This window comes from Rhipicephalus microplus, unplaced genomic scaffold (assembly GCF_043290135.1).
Source record: "Rhipicephalus microplus isolate Deutch F79 unplaced genomic scaffold, USDA_Rmic scaffold_129, whole genome shotgun sequence".
In the NCBI taxonomy this organism is placed as follows: domain Eukaryota; kingdom Metazoa; phylum Arthropoda; class Arachnida; order Ixodida; family Ixodidae; genus Rhipicephalus; species Rhipicephalus microplus.
Genome location: NW_027464701.1, coordinates 289,706 through 307,616, shown reverse-complemented (window position 1 = coordinate 307,616; position 17,911 = coordinate 289,706). Strand labels below are relative to the sequence as shown.

Below are 17,911 nucleotides of genomic sequence, written 5' to 3'. Positions count from 1 at the left end.
TCAGTTCACCAGACTACTCTAGCTCAGGTTATAGTAGTTTAGAGAAGGGCTGTGTGAAGCATTAGAGTGAGCTTTGATCGTTTCAAGAAAAATCAGAGTGCTTTGAAACCAAAGTTAATGCGGAGGGTGTAAACATGGCAGTGTTAAAATTGCTTGAGCGTCTTGCTAGTAGACTTATAGTGGGTACGGGAAGTAGATTCTTAGCAGGGGCAAACAGCAAGAGGCTAGTGTGAACGATGAAGAACCTTAAAGTGAAGGAACTCATCAAAATTTGTGAGGAACTCGGCATTACTTTGGGCCGTGCGAAACGAAAGCAAGCTATTCTTGAGATCATGAAGGATGAAGGAGTGTCAACTGAAGAAGTCGATGAGACCTGGGCGGATATCAGAGCACGCCACGAGGAGGCCGAAAGGCGAGAAGTAGAAGCTTGCGTACGTGAAGAAGCTGAAAGGCGAGAAGTTCGCGAACGTGAAGAAGCTGAAGCGCACCAACGTCTTGAGCGTGAGGAGGCCGAGAGACAGGAGCGCCTCGAATTGAAACTAATAGAATCGGCAATCATACAGTGTTCGCAGGCGCCTAGCGTAGCTTCTCCAACAGTTCAGGTCAGCGGCTATAGAATTCGGGACCGACTGCACCCGTTCGTAGTAGGCGAGGACATGGCGGAGTATCTCGTCAAGTTTGAACACGTCTGTGAGCGAAATGCTTTAGAGTGGTCTCTTTGGGCGCAGAATCCTTTAGCTGTCCTTCCCGGCGAAGTGTCTGACGCGATCACTTGCTTGTCGAGGGAAGCGTTTGAGAGCTATGACGAGGTTAAGGAAGTGCTCTTGAGACGTTATAAGTGGTCACCCGAGGCTTTCAGGCAAAGGTACCGGTATGCTGAAATTGGGAATGAGTCACACCTTGACTTCGCGTTTCGTTTTAAAGCCGATTTAATTGATAGCCTCAAGGGCGAAGGTGTTTATGACGATCGCGACAAAGTGGTAGAATTCATTGCATTCGAGCAATTCTACCGCTGCATCGAGGAGGATGTCAAGCTTTGGCTGCAGGACAAACTTGGTGAAGTACAGCTAAACAAGGCAGCAGAGTTAGCTGAGGAGTATTATACTCGCCGAAAGTTGCATAGCAGGGCAGTTCGCGTTGAAAAGAATAAAAGGAGAGAGGGCTTTTCAAAGAAACTTGATCAATGAAAACCCGCTCCGCACCGTAATTTCAAGAAGGACCCGTCTCTTACGAAAGACACTGTAGGAGAAGGGCAAACAAAAGCGGAGAAATCGAGTGAGGTTGCTAAACAACGCACTGATACTACACGGGCGTTTGAATCACGGAAGCCGCTAATCTGCTACAACTGCAAAAAGGAAGGGCACATCACGATAAACTGTAAGCAAAAGTTTGCTTTTGCAACAATCCGAGAATCGGAAAAGAACATGCGGTTGTTAGAGCCGCATCTCCAAGAAATTAGTGGAAATGGGAAAACGTGTCCAGCACTTGGAGACTCGGCGGCAACCATGGTCGTTGTCCATCCTTCATTAATGCCTCCGGATGACTTTACAGGAGAATGCGCGTGGATTAGGCAAGTCGCCGAGGAGCAGAGTGCTTGCTTACCAATCACTACGGTTATCATTGAAGGCCCGTTCGGTAAGCGTCACACTGAAGCGGCTGTGTCTGCAGCGCTTCCCGATTTTTTTCCTTGTCTTTTCTCTAACAACTCAGAGCAGCTCCTCAAAGAGCAGAGTAAATCGTTCTTTCCTAACTTAGCGTACATGGCCCTCACACGATCGCAATCGCCGAAGCTTTCGCAGGAGCTTGATCTTGTTCAATGTGGTGAACCATCAAATGACCTTGGCGGCGAGTCGACGAAACCTCAGAGAGTAAATTCTCCGTGTGAGTCATGTGAGTAGTCACTAGAGCGGCCCGTCGCCGAAGCAAATGGCGCGGTTTCCGTAGCAGAGAGAGACGACATGGCGCCATTGAGTCAGAGCGAGAGGTGTGCAACGCTCTCGCCTGTAGCGAAAAGTTGGAGTAAGCTGTCGAGGATTGATCGAGAAACGCTCATTCGAGAGCAGATTGAGGACCTCTCGATTAAAGCGCTAATGGAAAGCGTAAACTTGGGGAAAAAGAAAAAGAATGTTTCTTTTTTTGAGAAAGCAAGGCTCCTGTATCGGAGATAAACGAATGCGCGAGGTCGCAGGTATGAGCAGCTCTTGTTGCCACAAAAGTATCGTTGCCAACTATTAGAAATGGCCCATGAAAACGCATGGGCCAGGCATCTCGGCATAAAAAAGACGAAGGCTAGAGTTTCTCTTGAGTTTTATTGGCGAAATGCTGGAAAGATATCGAAGACTTTGTATGCTGATGCGACACTTGTCAGAGAGCGGGGAAATCCGCGGACAAGTGGAAGGCACCCATGAAGCTTTTTGATACCAATTATGAAGTGAAATTAGGAAGGCGGCCGAACAAAATTTACCATGGTAATTGGATGAAACCATACGTTCAAATTCAAGCGGTCGTAAATCTGCTGTTGAATGCTTCCGAGGAAGAGGGAGCAGAAATTTTGAGTTCTAGTGATGTAATCGAAAGAGGATCGGAGGTAATCTTGGAGCAGTTGAACCTAGAGCCTAGGTTAAGTGAAGTCCAGAAGGAGGACCTGAAAAGGATTGTTTCCGAGTTTGCAGACATGTTTTCGGTCCGTCCCGCAAACACGACGGTGATCAAACACGATATCGAGTCAACATGTGAGGAGCCAATCCGTAGCAAACCGTATCGTTGTTAACCTGTGCAAAACAGATCATGAAAAAGGGGATCGCTAAAATGCTGGAAGTGGACGTCATAGTACCGTGAGACTGACTATACATCTCCTGTAATATTGATTTAGATTCTGGGAAAAGATTCTAGGCCATGCATTGATTATCGGCGTACGCCATAACTCGAGACCATACTTACCCGATACCAAACCTAGAGGAGAGGGTAGAAACTGTGTCACAGTCCAGCTGTATTTCCACGTTAGACCTCGTGCGATGGTATTGGCAAGTCCCTTTTACGGAGCGCGTTAGCCGCTATGCCGCATTCGTTTCTCCATTGGGAACGTATCTTTCACTTAAGCTGAGCTTTAAATTGAAAATTGCGCCTTTTTGTTTTTCAGGCTTAATGAACCGAGTTCTTAAAGGCCTCTCTGCGTTAGCTTTGCCGTATCTTGACGATGTCGTCATCTTCTCAAACAACTGGGAAGAACATGTCGAGCATTTACGCGTCGTGCTGAACAGGTTGGAAGAGGCTGGTCTTACCGTAAAACCTACTAAATTTCACCTTGGGTGCGGCGAGGTGTCTTATCGGGGACACGTTGTGGGGCGTTGCCGGCATAAACCTTCATAAATAAAGGTAGCCGCCGTCGTGAACTATCCACGACCAAATACAAAATCTAAGATAAGGGAATTTTTGGGACTGGCTGGATACTACCAGCATTACGTGCAAAACTACTCTAGCATTGCCAGCAATCTAACTGACGCACTTCGAAAATCCGAGCTGGTTTAAGTATTATGGGACTCAGAAAAGGAGACTGCGTTTTGCCAGCTAAAACAGGCCCTAAGCGAAAAGCCCGTTCACATGGCACCCGATTTCTCTAAGAGGTTTGTGATTATATGCTACGCGAGGGATCGCGGCGTGGGAGCTATATTGTGCCAGGAGGACAAAGCTGGTCACGAAAGGCCAGTCTGGTATTTAGGTCGAAAACTCAGCGGCAGGGAAGAGGCATACAGTACCTCTGAAAAGGAATGCGATTGCCTCGAGTAGTCGTTCAAAAGCTAGCTTCTTATGTCTCCGGTTCTAGGTTTGTGGTCGAAACAGACCACTGTTTCCTGACCTGTTTAAATAACATGTTGTCCAAAAGTGGCCGGTTACTGAGGTGGAGCATGATACTCTAACAGCACAACTTAAAGGTTCGCTACAAAAAAGGAAAGCTAAATGCTAATGCAGACGCATTGAGCCGTGCATTTAGTTGGTACTTTCTCCGCCTTTCGCTTTCTTGCTGGCGATTCGGGGCAAGAATTTATCCTCATCTCGGCCTTAGCTGACCGCTCTTGTCTAGAAGGAGCTCAAGGAGCTAACTTTATGTTCTACTTTATTTCGTTACGTTGTTGTACGTGTCAAAATTTTGAGTTCTCATTTCAAGAGTCTTGTGTCCCACATGTGTCTCTTTATGTAGAGGGAACGAAATTCTGATAGACACGTAGCTGGGTATATGTTGTAATATACTTTGTCTGGTGTTCTCTCAGCTGACCGAGGGCACTTTCTTGTGTCGTGTGTTGTCTCTTGTTGAACCGTTCTTGACAAGTTGCAGAACCATCGACAAGTGCTGAGACCAAAAATCGCCAGATGAGACGAGCAAAACTGGCCGACAAGTTGTGGCGACAAGCCATTTGAACTGGGATCCGTCCTCAAGGATGGGATGTGTTCCCAGGACAGAGTCTGAAGCTGCATTCTCTCCATGGCCCTGAAGGCGAACCTAGAGGGACTTGGCGAACGAGCGCACCTGACATCCGAGCCACGTGGAAACAGCTCATCTTTCCAGCGCATTGTCTGGCGGCGGGGGGGCAGTTATGCCTGCGAGTCCACACCAAGCGTCCATGCCTCTGAAAAAGGCAGTCTGTGTCAAGGCCAGCTCGCAAGCTCGCCTGACGCTAACAACTCAACGGCGTCTTCACGCGGAGGTGCCTTTCTGTCGCGCACGCAAAGCGAGCCCGTTGCAGCCATAGACGTCTTCCTGTCTGGCGAGTCTTACGCAATGTGTGGCGACGTCACTCGTCCTTGGCTGCAACTACGCACAGCGGCTCCGAATTCGATGAGAATGACGAGGCCCAGCGGTGAGCCCATTGGAGGATTCTGACCTCACAGCCAGCGGCGCTTCTGGTTGGACATTTGGTTACTTAAAGAATCCTTCCGGTGCATATAAAGAAAGCTGTGCGGTGCGTCGCGAGCAGTAGACCTATGTGTCAGAGAAGAGAGCGCGGCTCTTCGAGTCTCTAAACTGTCGGCCCCAGTGCCGAGTTTGTAACGCCTCTGTATATATGCTGTATATAAACCTTGTTTAACTCACCGTCGTTTCGTCTGCCCACCTATCAGCTCTGCGCAGAAGCAGTCGCGAGCTAAGAAACGTACGCTACCAAACAGCTGGTGACGTTCCCGGTGGAGTTCGAAGCAGTGGCGCTATCGGGAACGTGTTGGCGTCGCCGTCTTTCGTAACAGTGGTGGCAGCAGAGAGATTCATGGCACCCTTCGTAACGTCGTCGGAGGCACGCTTCGTAACAGTGTCCACCAGAAAAGCAGCCTTTTGCAGGCGTTCTTCGATTTGCGCTAAGAAGCCGGTGTTGGTCCAGGTAGTGATATCGTCCGCATATAGTGCGTGTTGTATTCCCTCAACCCCGCTTAGAATAGAGGGGAGGTTCATCATCGCCAGGTTAAAAAGCAGAGGAGACAGGACTGCTCCTTGAGGCGTACCCCGCGAGCCTATTAAGCACAGACCGTGTTCAGTAGAATTGAGGCGAATTGAGGCCCAAGATAACGGGTGAGTTTCGATTCCCTCCCACGCCTAGCCGTGTGTGGCTTTGCCGTGTCCAGCGAAAAGGAGATCCTGGGGGTTGAGCCGACACCGGTTGATTGAACCTTTAAGCCCCCCCCCCCCCCCCCCCCCCCCGGCAAAGGAAACAGAATCCTTCGGCCCCGGCTTCATGTACACGGCACCCCTGGGCTGACCCACCCAGGGGAAATCGGCAGTCGCCATTTCCTTTCTTTCCCTCCTTACATCTTCGTCTTTCTCTCACAATTTTTATCTGTCTTGTCTCCTTGTATCTTCTGTTTATTTCCAAATTTCCTGGTGGCATTGGTTAACCTCGTGTGAATACCCGGTCTTGGCTATTCCATATTAGGTCATCGCAGCACTGTTCAGCTGGCGTTGACAGGACCTGGCCAGCATTTTCTGCCACGCCCCCTTGTTGGGCTCGGTTGTGGGTGGCTGGCACCGCTGCTGAACTTTACAGTCAATTTATGGCAAATTCTTTTCCCCCTTCCTGATCGCTCCCTGAAAAGGTGGCGCACTGAAGACACATTCATGCTCAAGACACCAAAACCGACCTTCCCAAAATACCATGTTATTCATAGCCAGAATGAAAAGAAGACAGCATGTGCAATTTCACCTATTGTTGAGTCAAAAACTCTCACCGAAGCAATAGGTGCATGCTCTAAAGTCTCAAATATGGGAAGCGGCGATTTCCTACTGAACCTTCGTGACAATGCCCAATATGAGAAGCTGTCTACACTTGTAGCGTTTCGAGGAACCCCTGTTTTTGTGGGCCCGCACAGGTCCTTGAACACTGTCCGCAGCGCCATTTCTGACTCTCAGAAAGTGAACTATTAAAAAGCTGGCAAAACCAGAATGTAGTCGAGGTTCAGAGAATTATTATACAACTAGACAAGAAAGAAACATCAACCAAGCACATAATTGTCACCTTGGGTAGTAGTGACTTACCACAATGAATTGAAACCGGTTACTGTAAGCTCCATGCAAGGCCATATATCCCCAATTCTTGTCGGTGTTGCAAGTGTCAACATTTCGGAAAAAGATGGCAGAGTTGCAGAGGGCGCGTCACTTGTGCAAAGTGTGCATACAATCACACATATCGGCCACCATAGAAGCGTAGAATATAGAAGCAACTCACTGTTCGAACTGTGAAGCAAATCACCCCGCCTACTCACGATCATGCCTCGCATGAAATAAAGAGAAAGAAATAGTAGAACTCAAGTTCAAATTCAATCTGTCATTCCAAGAGGCACGTAAACGTTTTTTCCTCCACAACTTTCTTATCCCTCCTTTGCAGATGTGACGAGCCGGGGCGCTGCGCCACATGTTCTTGCACCCGCGATTGTCACGCAGAGTGCGGCCGCGGTCGTGCCACCGGCTGGAGCAGCCTGTACTGCTTCGCCACCTGACAAACAGGGTCAGCATACCCCGTGTGTGCTGAACGTCGGACCAGTGCAAGCGCATTTAGGCCTGAAAGTTCCGTGAACGTGCCTGCCGAGCAGGCACCAACCATCACCTCACTAGAGGTGATGGATACAAGTACGACTGCTCCGGTGCCTCGAACGCCGAAGGATAGGCGCAACTCTTTGGAGCGCGCCAAAAAAGAAAAAAAAAAACTTCTGAATTACAGTGCCTTTAGAGGCCCTGTAACCTATGGCAACACTTTTGTACAGAAAGCACCACACAACATTGAAATGACACAAATACAACATAGAACGTGAGAGGACGGCTGGGAAACCTCGCCGATATCCAGGAGCTCCTACACAAACATACACCAAAAGAGCTGTGTGGGCAAAAAACGCACTTGAAATAGAAACACAAACTTTATACGCAACTACGTTATCTTTCGAAAGAACAGAGATGATGCTGTTGCCTCATTCAGTCGTGTTGTCGTAATAGTTAGTTGAGGAACAGCCTGCACACATTTACCACTTCAAACATCTCTAAAGCAGTAGCTGTTCGAGCTGTCATTTTTAATAAACTGGTAACAAATTGCAGTATTAACATATATCCATATCATCAACTGAACAGGCACGAATTCCAGTCACCAACTGATGAACTTCCAGAACCATATCTCGTCCTTGGAGACTTTAATGCTCATAGTAGCCTATGGGATAACTCTCGCTGTGATGCACGAGGCTGCCTAATTCAACAGTTCCTTTTTTCTTCTAGTGCGTATCTCCTAAATCGAAAGGACCCAACATACTATACAGCTTTGCTAACAACACCTACTCATCGATAGACCTTAGTATTGCCTCTCCATCGCTCCTGCCTTTACTCACATAGAAAGTCATAAATAATTTATATGGAAGTTACCCTTTTTCTTTAAGTTTGAGTACAACAATAAATAAAACAAGTCCTCCACAGGCTCCTAAATGGCAGAATGATGAGGCAGACTGGGAAAATTTTCGGAAAGCTAGCAACTTAAGCTGGTCTGATATGTGTGGCTTAAGCGTAGATGCAGCTGCAGACTACCTTACAGATTTTATATTGATGCTGCAACAGAGTGTATCCCACAAGCGAGACTTGGCACAAAACGTCGCGACACTTGGTGGAATAGTAAGTGTCGAGATGCACGCAAAAACAAAACAAAGCGTGGAAGTTGCTTCGGGACTCACCAACTGCCAAAGATCTCGATAGTTTCTAGACGATTAAGTCACAAGGCAGAAGAGTGCGCTGACAGACTAGGCGCGAAAGGTGGCAGAAGGGTTTAACAGACATTAATTCTTATACAAACAAAGCTAAAGTTTGGAGCATGGTTGCTAAAGTAGCAGGAAGACAAGCACGTTTACTCCTTCTTGTGAACATGTGGGGTGACATCTTGAAAGACCAGAGGAACTCCACCGCCGCGCACTTCAAGGAGGTCTCAAGCCCGTCCTACTATTTCGCAGTGTTTCAGCGATACAAAGTTAGAATAGAAACCAAGAAACTACAGCGCGAATTCACAACCCACGAAGCATACAATGCACCTTTCTGTTTAGCTGAGCTACAGGCCACACTAAACTGCTCCAACAAGTCTGTCCCAGGCCCCAACCGTATGTCATATGAAATGCTAGACCGCCTGCCCATCAAAACCCAAAAAGCCATTCTCTGCCTATATAATTCTGTATGGTTTTCCGGCGAGGTGCCTTCGACTTGGCAAGAAGCCATAGTTATTCCTATTTTGAAACAAGGCAAGCACCCGTCCTCAGTTTCAAGCTACAGGCCAATAGCACTAACCAGTTGTCTTTGCAAGGTCTTTGAAAAAGTGATAAACAGGTAGCTTATGCACTTCCTTGAGACTGGTGACCTAAGTGACCCATACCAGTGTGGGTTTCGAGAGACTAGGTCCATCACTGACCATCTTGTCCGTATCGAGGCTCAAATTTGTGATGCCATTGTTCATAATCAATTTTTTCTCTCGGTGTTCCTCGAAATCGAGAAAGCCTATGATACTACGTGCCGCTTTGGCATACTGAGAGACCTGTCACACTTCAGTGTACGAGGTGAAATGTTGAACATAATCGACAGCTACTTAACCAATCGCATATTCTATGTTCGATCAGGCAATGTTTTCTCGTGAACATTTATTTGAACAGAAAACAGGAGTGCCACAACGAGGTGTATTAGGTTGCACGCTTTTCATAGTTAAAATGAACTCCTTGTGCCTCGCTATACCTCGCAATATGTTTTACTGCACATGTGTTGATGATGTACATATTGGTTTTAAATCATGCAACCTCTCAATATGTGAACAACAGGTTCATTTACGTTTGAACAAGGTTTCTCAATGGGCAGATCAGAATGCTTTCAAACTGAACGCGCAAAAGAGCACATGTGTCTTGTTCTGCCGGTAGAGTGGCGTTCATCCCGATCCCGAAATTGATCTGCATGGTCAACGTCTGTCTGTATAGTCTGAGCACATGTTTCTGGGTGTAATCTTAGACAAAAAACTAAGCTTAATACCTCACGTCATGTATTTAAGGAACAGGTGCTTAAAAACGATGAATGTTTTCAAAGTGTTGTCACGCACTATGTGGGGTAGTGACATGAAATGCCCGATGAATATGTATAGAAGCCTTGTGCACACGCTCCTCGATTATGGCGCTATAACCTACCAGTCTGTGACACCACCAGCTTTAAAGATGCTTGACCCTGTCCACCACCTAGGCATTCGCCTTTCTGCAGGTGCTTTTCGCACTAGCCCCGTTGAAAGCCTGTATGCAGTCAAACGAATGTTCCCTACATCTGCAGAAGTGCTATACGGGCTTTACATACTATCTCAGGGTAAACGCAGACGATGAACATCCCACCCACTCTATAATTAGGGATCTGTCCAACTCTACTTTATTCCACAACCATCCTTTGCTGACACAGCCCTACTCACTCCGTGTCAGAAGGCTCGCTGAGGAAGCAGCCGCACCATTTGTAGAACACTGCTTGATGGCTCAAGCAGTATATCCGCACCCATGGCAATGGCAGGTTATAGACTGCGATCTATTTTTCGTGGAGGTCACTAAACACGCACCTACTGCACATATATGCACGCACTTTATCGAACACCAACACAAGTATACTTGCCCAGACTTCTTTACAGATGCTTATAGGTCTCGCACTGGCGTGTCCTACGAAACTGTTGGTCAATCTTTTTCAAATACCGGTACACTGTACCCCCAAACAAGCATTTTCAACGCAGAACCCCATGCGGTACCTGTGGCTGCCAGACATATTAATGAATTACAACTACAACGCGCGGTTGTATACACGAATTCACTGAGCGTTGTGACAGCTCTGAAATCACTCAAAAAACATAAGAATTCTGTACTTGTGTTGCTATTTTATCTTTTATGCAGTATCTATGCCCTCAAACGACATGTTGTTGTGTGCAGCATGCCATGGCACCGTTAGATCGCTGAAAACGTGGCAGCAGACCAGCTAGCTGCGTCTGCGCGCGACCATGCTCCCGCCAAAACACCCATTGGCGTGCGTTCACCTGACATAAAACTTTTCCTATGACGGGAGCTCAGGACGTGCTGGCCGCGGCTATGGGATAGGCAAACAGAAAATAAACTACAGGTTAATAAACTAATACTTGGAAATTGGCCCCCGGTGTCGAGATCACGTTACACTCAAGTTACACTTACAAGGCTACAGATAGGACACACATGCTTTAGATATTCATACCTTTTGTCTGGTGATGACTAACCCATCTGTTTAAGGTGTGGAGATCCACTTACGGTACTCCACAATCTAGTTCAGCGCTGTGATTTAGATGATTTAAGGAAAAACACTTTTTATTGCCTTCAACTCTGCAGCTACCACTACATCCTCTCATGCTCATTGGTAGGAATCCACTTTTAAACTTCAGTCCCTTTTTGCATTAAAAAAGTGGTCCATAGATTTCAACCCATATTTCGAGGTAATCCGTAGCTCGACCTTTGTAAAGAGGTTATGGCTGTGACGGCCGTCTTGATCAACATTGTCATTTATTTCACCTTCATGCGTTTCACGTCACCGCCATGATTTTGATATTTTTAGCCCACCTCAGGGCGTGGAATTTTAGGCCTCTTTACAGCTGCGCAACATTAGCATTGTTCATATTCTGATCATTATACTAGAATAACGCGCCATTGCTTTTCCATCATCATTGTTTATGGCACTCTTTGGCCATCACATAGCCCTCGTGCCAATAAACCTCATATATCATCATTAGACATTGCAAAAAGTTACAAGAGGCTGGTGGGGGGGGGGGGTGTGAAGAACATTATAGTGCGGATGTATCGCTTTGCTGGTGGTGAGATGTCTCCTAAGTTTTTCTTTGTTTTTAGGGGTGGAGCTCATCAAGGCTTGCGTCGTCCGTCTCCTCTATGTACTAGCCACCTCTAGTTTTAGTGCTTGCAATGTCCGCTGGATGGCGGTACTTGTATATGATGAAAAGATGCGAGATAGCAGTATTTGGAGTGTTCACAAGGTGGATGGAAAGACAGACGATGGATGGACGGACATACAGATGGACGGATAGGCGAATGAACAGACTGACAGACAGATGAACGGACGGACAAGTGGACGGAAGGATGGATGAACAGACAGGCAGACAGACGAATGAACACATGAATGGACGGACGGACGAACGGATGGACGGACGGACGGACGAACGGACGAACAGACAGACAGACAGACAGACAGACGCGGCCAGCTGATGATTCACAGCTCGCTAATAAAACCCTTCGAAGCTTTGCTCCGCACATCATCATTCACTCCGTGGATATGCTGTGACTTTCTTTTTTTCCTTCTATGTTTCCTTTTCAATTTTTGATGTCTCTTGACGATAAACTCAGTTGTTCTTTATCACTGTGTATGTGTGCTTCTTGTAATTTTTCTCCCATCTAGGAGTACTGTTCAACGTTCGGTGAATTAGTCTTTCTTTAGTTTTTGACGCGTACCTTTCCCCCGCCGTTGGTGAGCACTGTACGTCCTGTTGTACATTTTTGCGTCCCATTTGCTTTTGTTACTACAGCAATTATAATTTTAAAACATTATTGCGCGACTGCCAGCCAGCTGGCAAGTCCGCACCCTGGTGGCTATTAGAAGCTTAAAAATGAGCGAAAATAATTATTTCAACTACAAGCATTTTGGGAAGAATAGCAAAGAGTGTCTATTTATTCTGCTTTTTATTTTAAAGACGCACTGTTTCACTGAATAATTTCTTCGCCATCGCCAATTGGCCCAAGGCCTTGCTGTAAATGTGCTTGATAATCGCCACCAAACAATACTAATATAATATTTTAATAATATATTATCAATACTACTTCTAATATTATCTTGTGTGTTGTGAAAATTTGTCGTTGCATATCTCCATTGAAACAATGAAATGGCGTATGGTGCCGTGTGCCTGCTATCCTCTCCCCCTACGTGGTCTAAGCTGAAATATACACCACCTAGTATGTGCAAGAATTCAGAGCCACGAAAGTAGTTGATATGCACGGATAGCAAACCTGCCCTTCAGCTAATCGAAAATGCGAGATAACTTTACAAAAATGATGAATTATAAATGATGATGTATTGCATAAAATGAGGAATATGAGCGCCGGGTCATAACATCGTATTTAAATGGATACCTAGTCACATTGGAATAAAGAGAAATGAAGAGGCTGACAGCCTCGTCAAGAAATCATTGAATAAAAGATGGAATTGCAAAATCCCTACGTCTGGGTTGGATATTCGATATTTTAAAACGCATGAAGATAACCACTGTTTGACGGAGAATATTTTTGGTAGCCCTAAATTAAAAGAATCAATACTGAATCAAAAGAATCAAGTTGATCCGCACAGAAAAATGCCCATAGCGATAGGTCTCCCACGCCACTTAGAGACATTATTCTACATACTTCGACTGGAGGTAGCATACGCAAACATCTTCCTGCACAAAAAATCACCTAACTCATCGGAATGTCCTTGTGGCAATGCAAAAGAATAGGTTTTCCATATTCTTTTGTTGAATTGCGTGAATTACGTGAATGAAAAAGAAAATATAAAGAGCAAACTCGAATGTTTGAATAAATGAATGCCCACTTTAAAGCAATTACGCAGACTACGGCCTAAGATGCATCTTCCGAAAATGGTGAACGTCATTCTGGCAGTCTTCTAAGTGGAGACCCGGCTAGATAAGCGCCTCTTACTGACAGCCAGAGGTTGACTTATATGAAATGATGTGTTAGTGGATATACTAAGAGAAGAAAAGGTGAGCGTGTGAACATGTTATGAGTGTGTGAAATCCTGCAAACAGAGTGTATATCGGCATGATATTTCAACTGGTTTCAGTGTGCTATCATGTTTTTCGTTTGTTCACTATTGAATACCGTTCATTATTATTCTTTAAATTTTCCGCTGCAGAAATTTTGATATCGAGTAGCCGAGGCACTATAAACTTCAACCCCTATACAGCCAAATAGTTACAACAGAAGAGAAGAGAACAGAAAACCCCTCCTTCTTGATAGAAATCCAGGATGTGCTAATGGCTAGATACAAGTGCCTGCCAATTGATTTACGAATAAACACGTGTGCACATCTGCCTCTAATCTTTTTTTGGGCCTTTGGCGGCTTTCGCATTGGTTGTAGGACTTCCCCTCAGTTTTTGAGTTTGTTTAGTTTTGCTTATTTCAGCGATATGATTTGCGAGAACCAGTACAAGTTTCTTTCAGATTGGGGAAAAGTTACACTGATTTCTTCTATAATTAGATTTTTTTTCGGGCGGCGAGAACAGCCAGTGCCACGGGCCACTACTCCACATGACCTAAGTACCTAAGTACTTACCCCTTAAAACTGAGGTGTAAAAGATGTCTAGGCACTTTTGACAAGAATAGGTGCGCCAATTTAACAATTTGAGGCACTTCTTCCTGCATATGTCTCACACTGCCAGGAAAATCCTAAATTTAACAAAAAGACGAACAGCACGACTCTCAACTGCCTGCATACGATGAATCAGGTTCTTGGTATAGTGTTAATGTAGTATGAACTATGAAGAATCGACATGTAGTGTCGCGCACTGAATGCAAGTGCTGCAAAGCACAGAGCGAGCTCCCGTACCGTCATCATGACCACTTACCACCAACTAACAAGGTGGGTCGGTTGCGCAAAAGGAGACGCAAAAGCCTCACGCAGCGAAAGAAAGGTGACCTTGTCGTACAGCAGTTGACGATCACAGCGGTCATGGCCACCCTTAGTTTGGGACAAAAAGGGAAAAAGTTGACCGGAAAACATGACGCGTAAACAAGGCGACACGTACTAATTGTTACAAATAAAAGAGGAATAAGAGGTGGTGGGCACAAGCACGCACCAAGGGCGCTGCCTCACCCAGTGATTCCTTGACCTTCGAAGTAGCCAGATGATCAAGTCCGGGTCTGCTTTGTTTCTCACACTTCGTTCTGATGCCGAAACTCACCCGGTTGCCTGCTCTCGACTTTCTACAATGCATCAACTCCGAGTAAAGCGCGGCTTCTACCGGACAAACACCACCAAGGCAATATTGACGCTCGGCATCCTTTTGGCTGATTCGATGACCCCAGCTCACAGGCTCTAGGAAGTCATCAACATTATTGTGATGAAACACGCTCACATCAACAGTCATCACTGCTGACAAAGAGATTCAAGCTGCGCTACATGATGAGGACCTCGAGGCGGTCTTGACTACCACCAACGAATACGAAGATCGGGTCATCTGTGCTCAAGCAGGAGTTCGCCGCGCAACCGTGCCGTGGCCGCGAACCCCACCCGTATCCATCATTCTCAGAACCACTCCATGCAGGGACCCTTTCGCATGCAAGTCGCAGCGGGCCACAACCTTGCCTTCGATTTGTCGGATGGATGGATTGATGTGGCTGTGCCCTTTAGATCGGGCGGCGGCTAACGCCTCCAAGCCGAAAAACTTAGTGAACAAAAAACTAGATTTATTTCTTTCTTTAAATAGTGCGGTTGAGGACTCGTACTTTGCAGTGAAGGGTTTGATTTTCTCTCGTGCCTTGACTTTAGCCAGCAGTCAGATAATCTCTTTCTAGTTAATTCTACCCGCTTCAAGTCTATTTTGCCCTCCCTGTCCCTAAACCTCAGTGCTTTGAAAAACTCCGCGCCATCATCCGGAACTATAGGGGGCAGCCTTTTACAGAATAATATCGAGTGTTCAGCAGTTTTATCCTCCTCTCCACACGTACTGCACACCGTGTCTACGCCTTCGTATTTGGCCCGATATGTCTTGGTTCGAAATACTCCCGTCCTGGCCTCAAACAGTAGAAAACTCCCCGAGTATTATCATAGATCCTTTCCTTGAAAATTTCCTGCCTAAACTTTCGATATATCTGAAGCGCGACCTCTCAATCATGACAATTCTCCACATGTCGGTCTCAGCTTCCTTCACCTTATTCTTAACCGATAATTCTTTTCAGTTTGGCCCCCTACTGTTTTTGAAGTATTTACCAGTCAACTTTCTGGTTCGCTTCCTCCGTTTTGTTTTGACATTCTTTATGTACAAGTAGCTAAATACCTTCTAGGCCAATGGTCCTCCCCCATTTCTGTCAATCGCTTCTCAAAGTTTATCTTGCTGCTAGCTTCCCTGCTCTCAACTGATGTCCATCCCATATCACCTTGTACTCTCTGATTTGGTGTATTCCCGTGGGATCCTGAGGCAAGCCTATCTATTCCACGTTGCTTAATTGCTAGTCTTGCTTGAACTTCTCATATCATGCACAAGACTGCATTGCTTAACGTCAGACCAGGAACCATGACCCCTTTCGATATTCCTCTCACAACATCATACCTATTGTAATTACACAGTGCCCTGTTTTCTTTCCCTGTTGCATTCCCGTTACCTTAAGTCGTCACGTATATTTCGTGTTCCCTTACGTACTCGGTCCCATCGCTCATTCGTATGCCCAGATATTTGAATTTATCTGTTTTCTCCAGCGTGACCTCCTGCATTCTAAGCTCACTAAATTAATTTTCATTAAAAATTATGAATGCTGATTTTTCCTTACTGAATAATATATCTAACCCATCTCCCTCATTACCGCGGATGTCCATCAATCTCAACAAATCTTCCTTGTTGTCGGTCACTAGCATAATAACATCTGCATACATCAATCCTGGTAGTGCCTGTTTAATGAGTTTGCCCTGTTTGACGAAAGAGAGATTGAAGCCAAGTCCACTTCCCTCTAATTTGGCCTCTAAAGCTTGCAGGTACATAATGAATAATAAGGGTGACCGAGGAGGACACCCCTGCCAAGCCCTCGTTTTACCTCTGCGGGCTTGGATACCTGCCTTCCGACTTCAACGACGCCTTCACGCATCGCACTGCCCGAGCTTCACTTCCCTAGTTTTTCCGGAGAATGACGAGACTGGCAAGGATTTTGGGACCAGCTTAAAGAAAACACCCTCAACAATGAGTGTATCCTTAAACTCAATAAGTTCCAATACTTATCAACACACCTAACTGTGGCAGAAAATTCGAGGTATTCACCTGGGCAAAGCATCCTACGTGAACGAAGCAAACTTCGCCATTCAAATCTTCTCGGACCACTTCTGCTGTCACGATATACTAATCAACGACCAGCTCCACAGTTTGCATTAAGTCGCACCATTTCGAAGCTTTGCCGACGTGACCAAGCTATGAAAACTATATGATGAAGCAGCCTTCCACACCAACGCCCTAGAAGTTCTCGTAGTGTCTCCAGGAGAAAATTAATGGTGCTGCGCCACATACTCTTGAAAGCGTTACCTCCGGACCTCAGCATCCTCTCTATCGCCAACAGCAGAAGGAAGCCATGCTAACCAAGAACGAAGCGGCTTCTTAATAGGCCCAGTCAAAGTCACATCCGAAGAACCTCCCGAGCTTTAATAAAGAACAAGTTGAAATACGAGAGGAAAGTGGTCTCCAGGAACTGATATCATCTACAAGACGGCGGCCTTCGCAGCGAGAGTGGTGGACGCCACAGCCATTCTTGCCCTGTACTACGTCTTTAGCAGCAGAAGTTATATCTCTGTTCTTGCCTGCCCCCTTCCCCCTTTCATCCTGTGCATCTCTCCCGGACACACTGTCCAGGATTAATTCGAACGTCTTCCTCTGGAAGAGATGAGGAAGAAGCTTTACGAAGAAAAGCTATGCTTTCGCTGCGCCAAACGCCCCACTTCACTAATTATTGCGGCGCCACCAGAAGCCTGCAATGCCACCGATGCACGGGATGATATTTAACTTTGTGGGGTGCAATTAACGGCGGAAAAGACCACTGGAACAGTACCAACAACGCTTCGGCACAATCTCACGCACGAAGGTCCACCACTATTCCTTCTCGGGCCGCAACTTTGCTTTCGCCTGCCTTCACGACCCCTCTCTAACCGACCTCGCACCAGGACGCCACTTCGCTTTCGACCGGCTTCACGACTCCTCTCGCACCAACATCGCAGCAGGCCGCGACTTCGCTTGCAACTGGCCTCAGAACTACTCCCACTTCGACATCGGAGCAGGCGAAACCTTTGCCTTTCAGGGGCCTCCCGACTTCAACGCCTTCCACAACTCGAACGAGTTTTGAGCACACGGCCAAAATCTGCCGCTTTCCACGCGATCCTCGGCGCTTCAGTTCAAAGGCTCGTCCACAAGGTGGGAGATAGAGATCTTGATGTCCAAGGGGAACACCGGGTACACCATACACATCGACCACAGGCATCCGGTTTCCTGCGGTCTGAGGGGCACTTGCTAAAACAGTCTCTCGTCCCAGACGAAGAGGGCCAACGCACGCACTGCCCGTTGCGAGGCCTCGTGAAGCAACAGAGCAGCGAGCAGCAGCACCATTACTAGCCGCACTCAATTGAAGACAT

General features: G+C 46.4%; 1 protein-coding gene across 1 annotated transcript in view; it reads right to left on the bottom strand.

Annotated features, from left to right (window-relative positions):
• The window catches only part of LOC142790832 (uncharacterized), a 281,160-nt gene that overhangs the window by 82,060 nt on the left and 181,189 nt on the right, over positions 1–17,911 (bottom strand). The window lies entirely within an intron of this gene.